This window comes from Pleurodeles waltl, chromosome 7 (assembly GCF_031143425.1).
Source record: "Pleurodeles waltl isolate 20211129_DDA chromosome 7, aPleWal1.hap1.20221129, whole genome shotgun sequence".
NCBI classification, from domain to species: Eukaryota; Metazoa; Chordata; class Amphibia; order Caudata; family Salamandridae; genus Pleurodeles; species Pleurodeles waltl.
This window is the reverse complement of record NC_090446.1, coordinates 437235530-437248167: the sequence shown is the minus strand read 5'-3', so window position 1 is coordinate 437248167 and position 12638 is coordinate 437235530. Positions and strand designations below refer to the sequence as shown.

Sequence of the window (12638 nt, the reverse complement as noted above, 5' to 3'; positions counted from 1 at the left end):
CTGAATTTTGACCCTTTGTCCTGAATTTTTTACAGTTGCCTCAGTGCCAGGTGGTCACCCTATCCTCTGAGCTTTTGTCTCCCGGGCTGTGGTTGTGATCTTGGGGACAGTGCAAGGCCCTTGGTAGCCGCTCAGCACCTCAGGCCTCGCAGCCCTCTACAGAGTCGCATCGCTGACGAGTCGGCGGTCCTCTGCTTTTGTGGAGGCCCACGGGCTGCGGTGGTGTCAAAAACCTGTCCCTCAGAATTCACATGACAGAGAAAGGAGGTCCTCTGTATTTGCAGGCCCCGGGTTTCGGTTGTGGCAGGGTCGCGTCGCTGCGCACTCCAGCGTTCCCCTGCTAGTTCTGAGTGCCCCAACTCTCCAGCGGTGAGATAATGGAGCAGGAATCGGTGCACGGAGTCGTGTCACTGCCAGCTGCAGCTCGACGGTGCCACGATGATGTCACGAAGGTGTTGTTTTTGCGGTCCTGCTGCGCACTGTCTCCCGTATTTACAACAGTGACCCGAGTTGCGGCGGGGGGGGGGGGGGGTTGGGCGGCAGTGCGCGCCTTATAACCCCATCTTGTCTCTCTGGGGGTAAGAATACTGTCCCTCAATGGGGGGGTTTGAACCCCCCCAATCATTGCAACCACAGCTAACCGTCTGTATTTGGACTGAACCTCTAAGTAGATGTTAACTCAATTCACCGCTGAGTCTAATGGTGCCCCCTCACTCTCCCACCTTCCAAAAAAAGGAAGGATAATTCACACCTCTTGTGCGCACAAGGTCAACTTGCTCCAAGACTGGAATGCGAAGCAAAGTCGTTCAAAATTCTTAAAGCCTTCCCTCGTAGTGCCCATGTCAGTTAACTCACTTGCACCTTTAGAGACAAACCTAGAGGTACTGAATAAGGGGTTGTTTGAAACAGTCCAGACCAGACCTACAGCGAAGGAGTGCACTATTTCGAAATTTTCATATCATCTCAAGGCACCTAAACAGCTGTTTATTCACTGTACTTCAGCTGAGGCTGTTAAGGGCCCTCAAAGGTGCGAGTCACCTTTACTTCATAGTTCTAGCACCAATTATGCCTCAGTCCATTCAACATAACGATAAGGCTCATTGTGTCCCTGATTTAATACAGTTGGTACTGGTTTTCATGTTCATTGTGATGCTGTTACCCTATGGCACTTCTTACTGCACAACCTCCGTCAGAGGCTGCACCTTATGTCATTTTACTGGTGGATATACCACCATTGGCCCTTGACATCACTGAAGACTATGTACAGCTAAAAATAATGTCAGGTGACTCTTTGGTTGCCTGGGACACTCAATTGTGGTCAGGCGATTGCATTGTGTTGAACTTTAGAAAGGCCATGCGGTTGTGAATTTGCTTTTCAAGGTATCCCACAACCTTTTTTTTTCCTCACAGCAGGATGAAATTGCTCTCACTAGACTATTTTTATAAGGCTATTAATTCTACACCCCCACCCCCCCAGTTTCACAGGATGCTGATCGCTCTAGAACAAATCCTGTAATTAGGCAGATATTTTGGCCTCCAACAACCTTTAAAAAAAAAAATGATGGCCAGGAAAGCAACCTTAAGGGAAGAGGCATGAGATAAACTTCAAGCAGCTAATGTTTTAACCGCATCTGTGCATTGTAAAAAGTAGTTGACTCACTTTCCCTTGGTGGCCCACAGCCCATGCAGGGAGGTGTTGCTTCAGGCTGATACGTAGGATGCTCACTTTACTAAAACATAGCCTTGCCTTAACCCTGAGTTGGTACTTGAATTTATTGGCGACTTGTCTCTCACCCTCCCGTTGGTGTTTACCATTGAAGAGGTGACTGATGTGATCAATAACAGCCCCAAAGGTAAAGCCCCAGGACTAAATGGGGTGCCCATGGACCAGTTTGAAGGCAAATTCTAATCTATGGGTACCAATTCTTACTAAATAACTCAGTCAGTAAAATATATTCGGCAAACTCGCCATATACATACAGAAGAAAAATCTCAACATTGGGATCACATTCACCAATTATAAGCCTCAAATAGAGGAATTGGTATAGTATTTCCTATATGCCACTCAGAAATGAATAAAACTGTCCAATGGTTCATAAATAATTAAGAGTGTATATCACGTTTGATATAAAGTGCAAAAGAGCATAAAGACCTGGAGCAATTATCACAAGGAGAGTTCGGGAGGTAAAGGAACCACGCACCCTGTTGGGGAAAGGCTAAGTGGAAATGTAATGAAATTAATCGTAAGCATGTTAAATACAGTCTATACTGGATATTTTCTATAAATGTTATATAAAATTGAAGCGCATATTTGGGAAGCTATGCAGGATAATTTGCCAAAGAGTAAAGCTGAAAAGCTATTCTTTAATGGGCCTGTAGGCGCTGTTAAAACAATGAAGTCTAAACCGTGTTCTTGAAATATCCACAACTGCTTCTGGATTACTAAAATATTCTGGTAACCCCATGCTTGCAAAGACATCTTTAACGTATGCTAGGCAGGGGGGGGGGATGTTTGCCATATTATCCAAGGCCATTCAGCCCTTTAAACTTAGTTTTGTGATGCGTACCTCTGGCGTTTGCCAAATCTGAAAACCATAACATCAGAGGGGCCACCCCAATTATATCTTCCAGGTATGTCAGATCAACCTCAGACTGACAAAAGTATGTAGCCATCCCTGGAGCAACCACTAATAGTCTGCGGAGGAATCTATTTTGTGGCTTTTGGAGGATGTCCGGATTAGTGTAGCCCCATACACCTGTGCCATAGGTGGCACCATAGATGCATTTGAACTTAAAAAGGATTGGAATCTTTCTAACCAGCCTATGTCCCAATTTCAAAGCAAAGCAAAATAGCACTTTGATCGCTCTAGAAAATTGTTGCGATCTAAAAGTCAACAATGGGCCCCAGTTGTGGTTTGACTCAAAAGAGATTCCTTGATAATTAAAATTGGTTGCTTTGGCTACTGGGATGCCTTCTAATTTATGTAATTTTGATTGAATGCCTTTACAGTCATCTTATCGTAAAAGGTTTTCTACCTTGCAGTGCAAGTTTCTAAACATAGACGTACTTTCCAAATAAAGAGAGACAAGTTTAGTCATTGTTCCACCACGTCTATATCTTGTTTGAAACCGTATTTGACATCTGACAGAATATGATTGGTCTGAGCCCAGTCCTCCAAACTTGAGAGGAGCACACGGCCCAAAATATTAGCAGTGGAGCCAAAAAAAAAGCATTGGGTGATAACAGGCTGGACTTTTCCTGTCGACCTTTTTCAAAATAGGTACAATAGTTTCTTTTTTTCAAGGTGGGAATTATCGGGCCTATAATTATGGCCCTAATTACATTGATAAGCAGTGGTGCCGAAAGAACTATATTTTCTTTAAAAATGTCCACAGGGACACACTGTCCGGACCTGAAGCCTTCCCTTATTTACTCTTACTAATAGCTTGTGCTACTTTATTTGTTCCTATAGAATGGGTTAGCTGAGTAGCAGCCTCACTGTCTAATGTGAAATTAATCCCACCTCCTGAATCACTTTGAAGAGCACAATCCGGTTTAAACACCTACATAAAAATAGGTAAGCCATTTAGCTGAAATTAGGCAATCAACCTTCGCAGCAGGCCCTTCAGTAAATATAGGATGATTTACTACTCCCCCAAAAAGTCTGGAATCCTTAGCACTGCTTCTCAGTCGGACCATGCTGAGTTTCTAAGTTCAGGCTTTCTGCCCTTCAGCACAACTGTATAGGTCTTATGGGCTGATATAACTGACTTCTTGTTTCTCGAAGAGCTATTCAAAGCTGTCATAAATTGCTTATGTGCGTCTGAACAGTGTGCATTGAACCACCGATAAGGAAATGGTTTATTTGCCCTAATTTTTAAAGTTAATGATTGGGAATGGAATAGCATAAAACGGCAAAACTGTTTATTATAGTGCTAGCCGGAGCATCAGTAGGCGAACACCTATAGACTACTTCTGTATTTTCAACAAACATTTTTAGTAAACGTAATCGGATCAACTGTGTCGCCTCTCATCCTCAAGCTCTAATTTGCTGAGAAAGCAATTTAGTCCCACATCATTAGTTTCACTCCTTATTTTCTGTTCTAAGTTCAAAGACAATGCCAGGGGTTTATGGTTGCTGAGACAATTTGTTAATATGTTAAACTCGGCTACAGCTAGACTTTTGACAATGCAAAAACAATAATACTCCCTCCAGTGTAAATTGATTGTTTCTTAAAAGTTGCAACATTAATTCCCCTTGCAAACATCAAGTCATTATCAAGGACCATCTTATTAAGCGCATCCCCCTAAGGAGTTTGCTTAAAGTGAGTAATCTCATACCCTTCAGTATCCTCCATCCCACATACTAGCGCCCCACTAAAAGTACGTAAAGGGCAATTAATATCCCCTCCCCAGATCTTAAAATACGATTGATTATTGATCAACAGATTTGAAAAGAATTCATCCAACATAACTACAACAATACAATGATAATATAAATATTAAGAAAAAATTGTTAATCAGTAAATATGTGACCCCTATTCCAGCCAGTAACAATATGGTCATCTCACTTACACAGAAAAGATTGAGAGATAAAATGACCGCTGAGGCTCCCTTTGCCCCACCAGAGAAAGAAGGAGCTGCAGGATTACAGTGTGACTGTTACCCATCCACATAATATCCCCAGTGTGCCAAGTTTCTTGAAGACATACTGTGTCAAAGTCCTTTGTGAATGTTAACCAGTATTCACTGTGTACCTTAGAATGATTCCTGCAATATTCCAGGATACAAAATTAGGGCTCCTGGAAAATCTAGAGGCTAATATCATTGGTCTTGATATACAGGGAGTGCAGAATTATTAGGCAAGTTGTATTTTTGAGGATTAATTTTATTATTGAACAACAACCATGTTCTCAATGAACCCAAAAAACTCATTAATATCAAAGCTGAATATTTTTGGAAGTAGTTTTTAGTTTGTTTTTAGTTTTAGCTATGTTAGGGGGATATCTGTGTGTGCAGGTGACTATCACTGTGCATAATTATTAGGCAACTTAACAAAAAAAAATATATACCCATTTCAATTATTTATTATTACCAGTGAAACCAATATAACATCTCAACATTCACAAATATACATTTCTGACATTCAAAAACAAAACAAAAACAAATCAGTGACCAATATAGCCACCTTTCTTTGCAAGGACACTCAAAAGCCTGCCATCCATGGATTCTGTCAGTGTTTTGATCTGTTCACCATCAACATTGCGTGCAGCAGCAACCACAGCCTCCCAGACACTGTTCAGAGAGGTGTACTGTTTTCCCTCCTTGTAAATCTCACATTTGATGATGGACCACAGGTTCTCAATGGGGTTCAGATCAGGTGAACAAGGAGGCCATGTCATTAGATTTCCTTCTTTTATACCCTTTCTTGCCAGCCACGCTGTGGAGTACTTGGACGCGTGTGATGGAGCATTGTCCTGCATGAAAATCATGTTTTTCTTGAAGGATGCAGACTTCTTCCTGTACCACTGCTTGAAGAAGGTGTCTTCCAGGAACTGGCAGTAGGACTGGGAGTTGAGCTTGACTCCATCCTCAACCCGAAAAGGCCCCACAAGCTCATCTTTGATGATACCAGCCCAAACCAGTACTCCACCTCCACCTTGCTGGCGTCTGAGTCGGACTGGAGCTCTCTGCCCTTTACCAATCCAGCCATGGGCCCATCCATCTGGCCCATCAAGACTCACTCTCATTTCATCAGTCCATAAAACCTTAGAAAAATCAGTCTTGAGATATTTCTTGGCCCAGTCTTGACGTTTCAGCTTGTGTGTCTTGTTCAGTGGTGGTCGTCTTTCAGCCTTTCTTACCTTGGCCATGTCTCTGAGTATTGCACACCTTGTGCTTTTGGGCACTCCAGTGATGTTGCAGCTCTGAAATATGGCCAAACTGGTGGCAAGTGGCATCGTGGCAGCTGCACGCTTGACTTTTCTCAGTTCATGGGCAGTTATTTTGTGCCTTGGTTTTTCCACACGCTTCTTGCGACCCTGTTGACTATTTTGAATGAAACGCTTGATTGTTCGATGATCACGCTTCAGAAGCTTTGCAATTTTAAGAGTGCTGCATACCTCTGCAAGATATCTCACTATTTTTGACTTTTCTGAGCCTGTCAAGTCCTTCTTTTGACCCATTTTGCCAAAGGAAAGGAAGTTGCCTAATAATTATGCACACCTGATATAGGGTGTTGATGTCATTAGACCACACCCCTTCTCATTACAGAGATGCACATCACCTAATATGCTTAATTGGTAGTAGGCTTTCGAGCCTATACAGCTTGGAGTAAGACAACATGCATAAAGAGGATGATGTGGTCAAAATACTCATTTGCCTAATAATTCTGCACTCCCTGTAATTGAAGGGTCTCCTGTTTTATCTCTAAATTGTGGGACAAGAGCCGAATAAGCTGAATTTAAAGCTAAAGGGCTATCATCCAATAGAGGTCAGTCAGTGCCTTGGAGACTTTTCAGGTGTGACAAACGATTGCTTGTTTTAATATTTGGAGCCCAATTAGAGACCATATTCACCATCCTTTCCCGATTGTAAACATTCATCACCTGCTTGTTATTATACGGGGGCTTATAGAAAAAAAAAACAACATCTGGGGGCAAATTCGGCATAATGACGCAGCAAGATGCTTCAAATGGGCTGCAAGGGTTTCCACTGGCCAACAGTGCTATCTTTAACGTTAGAACCTGCCACAGGAGAGTTTAGTATAAGGGCAAAACTAGCTGCAGAAAAAGTCTCTCACAGAGTATTTCTTACCCTGGAATTAGGAGCAGGTATTGAAATACAAGGAGGAACTGGGAGTTTGTTCCAAATCCTTTTTTTTTTTTTTTTTTATCAGACAGAGCAGGTAAGTTTTACTCCAGCTTCTTAAATTTCTTTGGCATTTTAGTACGAAATTTCTTCAGCATAACCTTTAATTTTGCATACATCACTGCACATTGCTCTCGAAAAAAAGAGTTCAGTAGCAGAGGGGCAACAGGATCGATGGGTGGGTGCTGTCAAGTAGAATCCAGTCAGTGAGGCTCCAGAATAGTAGAAGGGATCGGTTTCAGGGATCCCTGCCCTCCTGACAGGTTGTCTATGGTGTGCTAATGTCATGTTCTATAAAGGCTTGGAGAATTGTATCCCAACAAGCTCTCCGTGGGTGCTTTCACAGGCCCTGCTGCTGCTCTCTGCGAAGAGCTGTGCCCTCCTCCTGCACCCACCTGATATCCTTTGCTATCCATCGCTTTACTGAGGGGGCTGTTTGCTACTTCCATTGCATCAACACTGCCATCTTAGCCAACAACAATGCTAAAGTGACAGGGGTGGCTCCTCCATTAGGGCGAAGGGGTGATTTAGATAGGGGCTTCAAGAGAGTCTCCATATCCAGTCGGTACTTGAGGCAAGGTGAGTCCCTCAAAAAAAGGAAAGATATAACTCAATCTCAGATGAGCTTGCCCTTCCATATAGTGCAGGGTAATAGGAAAAAGGAGGAGTTAATGTCCACTTGTGAAGTCTGTTTCTTGTTCTCCCTATCCTTGACAGTGTGGTTAGGGATTCCTGAATATTGTGGTTTGACAGCCCGTGCTTAAAGCCTCTCCGGCTTATCGACCTCCTCATGGGTCCTAACCGTTTGAGTTGTCCTATCAAGACAGTGCAAGTGCTCCATCAGTGTGATGTGACAGTCCCTTTCCTTCCTGAGTGCCTCCTGTAAAGTATCATTAGTGTGCACATCCACCTCTAGGTGCCAGTCAGACCTTTCACTGTCCTTCAGCTGTGTGTCAAGATGTGGTGTGCCCTCGTGACAGTTTGAATACATACCCCAGTGTATGCCTCCCATTCCACCAAGGGGAGGATACTGTGTTCACATTGTCTTTGAAGTAGTTACAAATAGTTTGTTGAATGGTGGATCTAAACACTGTATCTTCCAACCATGAGGGCTATAACTTCCATGTTGGAATTGGGGTACGAATCTTCCCTCAGTATATGCTGATGTGCATGGAATTATGCTGAGACAGGGTCTTGCCTAGCTAAGAGGAGCCCTGAATGGAGGAAAGTAGAGCAGCTGGGCCTACAATTTCAGCTAGTCTAGCATGGAACCCATGTTGGGGGTGGTGGGGTGGGGGAGAGAACTAGTATTCCCGGACCATGGGGTCTCTGGGTCACCACACGTCCACTAACGACCAGTGTTGTAACCAAGCGGGCAGACCATTGGCATTACAAGTAGCTGGTGTTCCTGTTTGGGAGGGAGAGGTGATCTGTCTAAATCTGTGTCTAAGACACAGTTAAATTTCCTTTCTGTTGTCTATGGAAGAGAAGCCCAGTCTTCCAGTCGTGCTGTGAGGGTATCCAAGAGTAGCAGCTGGTCAAAATTGGGCACATAGATACATCTTAGGGTCACAGGAAATCCATCCAGGCGTACCCTTATGAACATATAGCAGCCCCTCAGGTCAGCCAGTGAGTCCTCACACATTAAGCGTACCTCTGGGCAGAACCAGATCCCCACACCACTGGAAAATGACAAGTAGGAGGTTGCAAACAGTACATCTATGATGGAGACAGTTCCCCTTCTTGGCCATTGAGGTGCATTCCTGGAGGTAGATTGTTTGAGCCCCCAAACATTTCAGTTGTGAAGGGATCTATACTATTTGCACACATAACCTGTGCCCCTAATATTTCATGTATAAAATGCATATATCCCATTCAGTGTGTTACCGTGTTGGCATCAGGGAGGAAGTGGGTCGGACGTTTTAGTGTGAGGCTAGTCGTCTTGGGTGAGCACCTTTGCGAGAGAACGGGGTATGGAGGTTTGGAGTTGTGAGAGGCCCTCATAAACAAAAAAACAAAACATATAATAATTAAGGACATAGTCCAAAGCACCGTCTGGCCAAACAGTGAAGCTGGGGAACAAGGCATGGTCCTGCTTATAGGTAGGTAAGTGGTAATTGCCTGGGGAAGAAGCAGTAGCCAGCTCATATTGTATCTGTCAGCATGGTTTACATACATATGTGGAGAGGGTGGCAGAAACCAATAACTGGGTCAGAGTGGCAACCTTATATGAGAAAAACATATTTCCTTGCTAATATGTAGGTAATCAGTAATATGCATGCACAAGTGGATAATAAGTATGGGACTCTGGGGTCCCCCACTCCCCAAACATTGCTTCACAAGAGGTGCTCAGCTGTCTGAGGTGTCACCTGCTGGTTGCCCCGAGGGGTCAGAGTGCACTCTGGGTCTGACATTCCAGTGGCAGAGCTCTCACTGGAAAGGAAGGCCGCAGCCATTCTCATAGCAGCTGCCAACAGCAGGGCCGCCCTCTGCCTCTTTGAGGCCTGGTCCCTGGAGGTAGTAGCAATGGATGTCAATTTCTGCCAGGCTCAGTGGCTGCAGCAAGTGAGGGCCTGGTTCAAAGCTGGACCCTGAGAGTCCAGCATGTGGATTGGCCTTATACGACCATGATGTTGTTCTAGCCAGGATCATGCATCTTTAGGGACCTCAAAGAAGTGAGTTAGGTCGTCATCCACCACACAGAGCTTCACAGGAAACAGTCGCTAAGGAAGTACGCTCTGCGCAGCTGGACTGCAAGGGTGAAGTCAGGAAGATCATAACTAGAGAGGAGTACACTATCATCGAGCCCCCTACCCATGCGGACTGTAGGACGATGTCCCTGTCTCTGAAATTCAGAAGCCTGGCTGCAATCAGTCACATGGGTGCTCCAGGTGGTAGGTAGCTGGCAGGCACTCGATATGTGTGCTCCACCACAAACATTATGGATAGTCCCTCCAGGGCAATTTCCCGCCATAGCCAGGACTCTATGAAAATCATTGCATCAGCTCCCTCCGAACCCTCTGGGAGGCCCACAATTCGTAGGTTGTTCCTCTGGGCCCTCCCTTCAGAATTCTCACATGTCCCTCAAGAAGGCACTCAGTCAGTCAGTACAGGCAGTTGTAACGCGTGATCATCTGTGATCAGGCAAATTCTTTAAAAGCAAACATACTTTGTTGTACCTTTTCTTGTAGTTTACGTTGGTCTTCGCACAGTACTCCCAGGTCAAGGGCCACAGTGTTGATTTTCAGTTCCAGAGCAGCTCTGAAATCCTGTTTTTCTGCAAGGATGAGGTCCAGTTTATCTGGGGTGTTGGTGCTTTGGCACGCTGAGTGCAGGATGTTCCGTAATCTCTAGCGCCATAATCATCTCTAGCACAATGTGGCGTGGTGCCACGATACTGGTGGCTCTTCTCTGCCCCATAATGGATGCCACAAGGGCCAAGGGGTGGAAGTGTTAGTGCCCTCCACTCCAGACGTATGATACAGCAACCACATGTTGTGCCATCCCAGAAGTGGACACCTGACTGTTAAGAGTAAAGAGGGCATCAGCCCAGGTCCTGGGGAGGCCCGACGATAGCAACGTATTTTCTACTGCTCCACTGCATCATTGTTGATGGCCCGCCAAACACCCCCATCTGGCGCCATCCCAATACTTAGGGTCCCTCCGGGGTCGGCATGAGGAGCCTAGTTGGAGATTTCCCCCTCAGTGAGACTTGTCCTGGGGTCGCCTGTCGAGGACCCAGCAGACACCCTTCACGACCAATGTAGGGTAGGGTCAGAGGAACCAGATGCAGCCTCATGGGAGGCCAGGTCCGCTGTGACCTCTTGCACCCTTGAGTGATGTGGCCTGCAGAGCAATGGCCGAGATAAAACACTCCCACCTCCACATTCTCCCCTTTATTGGCTCTGAGGCAGTCAGGGCTTAATCCACGGAGGCAGGGGTAGCCTTGATGCACAACCCGCACATTAATACTGTGCAGGCCCAGGGGAGGCCACTTGCTGATAGTGTGTCCTCCGACAGCAGAGAAGCAGATCCCAGCCTCAGTTCTCTAAACCCGGACCAGTCAGGGTCTGGTCTCTCCACAGGCAGCTCAGTGCCAGCAACCCCTGTCCAGGGCGGAGGTGGACAGGGGCCCTCGGAGCGGGCCACCAGTCCCCCAGAGTCTGGTCGAGGCAGTCACAGCTGCTGCAGTAATCCCCCAGGGGGTGTCGCTTCTCTGCGCCACCCCAGTGAGCAGCTCAAGTGTGGCATGAAGTAGGGGCATATCACAGTGCCAGAGAACGTCTGAGTGGTTTTCCAGACACTCCTGCCAGTTTCAAGCCCACCTCTCTGGCTGTTAAAAATCCACTCTCTGGCCAATAGGATAGTAGAAGCCAGGCCAGGCTGACCGCCTGAGCCTCAAAGAGTTGCAGATGCCATTTTAGGCGGCTAGCCATGCCCTATCTCCTAGTACTCCTTACATATGTCATAAAAACTCACTAGTAGTACGTATATATTTCATGAATAACCTGGCATGCCCTAATAAGGAGACTCAGTCCCCTTTTGTTATGGATCTCAGTTGGACAAAGCCTGAAACTCAATTCAGCAGAGCAGCGTTTTCTGAATGCATGTTATTAGACGAGGCTTAGAAGACACAATTGATTGTGTCCTATTCATGTGTCTCGAAATTTCTAGGCCAGTTATCATGCATCTCTATAGTTCTTGGATTAAGAGGGAGGACTGTGAGCTTCAAACACCATCAGTAAAATCGTATATATGTACAAAGACAGTACCCATCACTGAACCTTATCTTTGTCTTGTGTCTGTAGCTTAGCACAGTTTTTCATTAGCGTGCATCAGTTTGGGCACTTTACACTTTCCTTTAGGCTTCCCTAAGTGTTGGGTTCCTATGGATCAGCTTCTTCTATATATCCACAGCCATGTCTCATCATGAATTTACTTTGAACATTTTTGTTTACAAGTTTTAGGACATGATGTCGGATTTTACATCTTAAATCTTTCAAGTTTACACAATCAAGACCAGCTACATTATGGCTACAAATGTTGCCTGATGAGCTTACATGCATAGTGATGCGTAGCTATCTTAAGATGGTGTAATTAGGGAAAAAAGTAATGATTTATTTAGGAATGTAATGTTTGTATTTCATCAGTTTTTTTTAATTAATGACATTTCTGTGTTGCACATGATTGAATGTTATGGCTTTAATTAGCCAGACAAAGATAGATTGACTGACTGGTTTGCAATCAGTTGCAAACCATTAAACAGTGACCAGCACCTCAGAAGATGGTGGTAACCCATCTGCAAAGGAAATTATGTCCCTGTTGGTCAACATCTCCTTTGGTAATTGTGTCAGACATCTTCAGGAGGGAGCAGGCAGTTTTCCTGTATATAACTGCCTGCACCCCCAGATGAATTCTAACTTAGCAAACTTTTTTTTTTTTAAATGCTGTACTGGTTTCTTTTAGGAACACAGGCTGCTCTAAAAAAAAAAAAAATCCCATTTGAAAATGGAGACGCAGGGATGGTAGACTGCTGTACCCTGCAGGCCACCATCCCTGTTTAGATAGGTTATTGTGACTGGACAATTTTATATTGTAACCTATTAGTAAATAAGTTGCATCCCAAAATGAAAGACCACGTACAAAAAGTTGGTGTAGAGTTTGCACCAACTATTTGCGACCTTCCATCTTGAACATCAGGCCCACGACTTGTTAAAATATGTGGAAACTCCTTGTTGGTTATTACTGTTATTAAGTTCAGATTTGC

General features: G+C 44.8%; 1 protein-coding gene across 2 annotated transcripts in view; it reads left to right on the top strand.

Moving 5' to 3' along the window:
• RABEP2 (rabaptin, RAB GTPase binding effector protein 2) overlaps window positions 1-12638 on the top strand; it is a 703205-nt gene that overhangs the window by 313471 nt on the left and 377096 nt on the right. The gene's annotated exons all lie outside the window — the stretch shown is intronic.